A 3083-nucleotide genomic window follows, 5' to 3' on the forward strand; every position below is an offset into this window, starting at 1 on the left:
CCACTGTTCACATCCAGTCACCATCTTGGTTGAACAGTTTTTAAACTACTCTTAGTGCATCATTTCCTAATTATCTGTCTGTACCCTCAGCTTGTAGACATATGGCCACCATTCCCCCAGTACAAAAACTGGACACATTTTTCCCCTGCCCCCATGCCTGGGTGCTGCATTTGCCTCTTGGGTAGCGTTAGTATCTTGGTTGAACAGTTTTTAAACTACTCTTAGTGCATCATTTCCTAATTATCTGTCTGTACCCTCAGCTTGTAGACATATGGCCACCATTCCATACAAAAACTGGACACATTTTTCCCCTGCCCCCATGCCTGGGTGCTGCATTTGCCTCTTGGGTAGCGTTAGTGCCCGGCCATGCTCTGAGAGCACTCTCTGGTTGCTACATTCAACATTCAACAGGTGAGCAGGAAGAGCCAGCGAATGCTACAGGCACTGCAACCTTGGTTCAGACAACATTGCAACTCCATAGCAGTTTCTATAGCAGTTCAGAAAATTATGCACTTAGGGAGAGAGAGGTAATTTGTAAGATTTGAAAGATCTGCTCTCAATGATTCTCTCTGCTGGTTAACAGAAATGCTGGGCCTATTCCTGAGCCCCGAGGGAAAGCTACCCTTCTCGACTTGTGTTCATGCAACTCAAGCCCCTGCCACAGCAAAAGAAAGTGGCCTTGCCCACAGAGCTTATCAGAAGCAGCTCCTGGTGAGCAGCACCGGAGATTGGCTTCACAACAACACAGCGTCAGCGATCACGTGCAGAGCTCGAGCTGTTCCCTGGCCCCACCGCAGCAACTACACATGGCCTGATACAGATTTTTTTCATCTGGGATATACTACTGGCTACTTGTTCTGACAAAGAAAATGGGCAATTTCAATGAAGAATTAAAATGTACTAAATAAGAGTTCCTCTATAAATTAGAGAAAATGGCTCATTAGTTTACACCATTAATAGCATTAATGTAGAAGGCATACGTATGTTTCTTTTATGGCATTTCACAAACAGCTGTTTTTACTTTAGGTAAATAGGTCAAAAATAACCTGAAATACATTGAAATGACTAAGCGTAATAATCCTTTAAGAGATCAAACATATCTCTGAATGGCCATAGAAATAATACAACTGTATATGAACTCATTTGAGCTGATGAAGCAGAAAATAGCCTTAATGCCTCAGAATAGACAAAATATGTAACTAACATTACTATTAAAAAAGCAGGAGTCAGCACAAAAAATTATGTCATGTAATTTACTCTAAACAGTACTTAAGAATAAACACTTAGGGATTTTTTGTAACTGGTTTGTACCACATAATATGTATTAACTTTTAAGTTACAGTGACAGTTTAACAAGTTACAGTTAATATATTGTTCAAGTGTTGGCAACAGATTACTCAACTTCATTCTTTAACACTTAAACAACAGTAGGTTTAAAGGCAGTATCTGTCAAATTGCCTGTGCAGACTAAAAACTGCGTGAGAGCCTGGCAACAAAATAGAAACAGAAATAAGCAGTCAGCCTATATGAAGGAAAAGACATTGCTATTTCTAACTAGGGAACCAGACTGCAATTTACAAGAGTTTAGAATATTGAGAATGAATAAGATAAAATATTAACTTAAATTTGAAAGATGGGTATCTCATCCATGTAAGTCCCCTTTCGAGCCTTGTTCTGTAACAAAACCATAGCAGAGCATTTCACTTGGTGCATTTTTATCATGTTTATCTACTGCCATAGAATCCCTTCCTGCAATCACTACCACTGTTACACTGGCAGTTAACCAAGAGCCTACACTTCTACGAAAGAAATTGAAATACAAATTTGGCACACCACAATCACTTCAGCTAAATAGAAAATACTTATTATATAATCAGATTCTTTAAAGTATCTGAAGAACAACAAATGTTAAGTATTGTTCACAGATTCCACCACATTCTTTTCTTTAATCAAAAAGTGGTTTTGTAAATTCAGTTATCATTTACAAACATTATTTCCAACAAAATAACAGATGATATGATGGAAAGTTTTTGTACATCTCCATGTTAGAATTCCCGCTGCTTATATGAAGACTTCTGCAATATTATCCCTAAAAAGAAGCACTGAATGTGTCAAGATGTCAAGTTCAAAAATTGCTTTGGTTGAGAGTATTTTGACCACAGAGGTAAGACTGAAAGCAATGCTTAACAGTTTACCTGAACATAAGTCCTGCTAGTGAAGCTCTAAGAACACTCACTGTTGTATCGCGTTCATGTGTCAGATCTGAAATTTCTGGAAGCACAGTAATAAAGACATTTCAGTATCCTACGTCCTTCCTTGGCATCCATGAAATCAGGCTCTTTTTCTTTTGTTTGTGTGGATAGTTTTCTACCCAGAATTTTTTACAAGTTACTGCTTGACAACACTGAGAAGATGGTAATGGGCATGTAAAGCTGGGCAGTGCACTGAGATACAGAGTTTAGTCTGTTCATGGTGGGTCACTTACAACTATATACGTAAATGGGATTATTCAAGAACATTCAAGAGAAATTCTGTCCAAAGACACAGATTGTAAACATGTGCACTGCTAATAGTTTTAGCTTTATCCAAATACTTAACTGGCGTCAGTAACAGGAGCGTCAAGTGTTGGCTTCTACCGTGCAAGAAAAACTGTTCACTACTATCACTGTTTAGAAAGGCGAAACTAACGAAGCTGAGGGAGTCAGTCGGCCGGCTCGTCTCCCTCGCTCACCTACGAGCCAAGCCCCGCGCACTCGGGGACGGGCAAACAGCGATGGCCGCACAGCCAGGACTCCTCAGGCTACCGCAGCTGAGTGCTAGCGGCCAGAGGACGGCAAGGGAAGGACGCTGGCAACTCGCCCGTCCGTCCGTCCGTCCGTCCGTCGGCGCAGGCAGCGCCCCGGGCTCGGTGGCGGCACCTGTGAGGGGCAGCGGGACCCGTCCGTGCGGAGCGGGCGGCGGGAGCCCTGCCCGGGGCGCAGCCTTGGCCGTGCGGGACCGCCCGGCCCGGGGCCGGCGCGGCGGGAGCCTCCGGCCCGGGCAGCGCTGAGCCCGGGGCTGCGGGCGAGCGTGGGGGCTGTGCC

This window comes from Passer montanus, unplaced genomic scaffold, assembly GCF_014805655.1.
Source record: "Passer montanus isolate IOZ18808 unplaced genomic scaffold, ASM1480565v1 scaffold19, whole genome shotgun sequence".
Classification (NCBI taxonomy): Eukaryota; Metazoa; Chordata; class Aves; order Passeriformes; family Passeridae; genus Passer; species Passer montanus.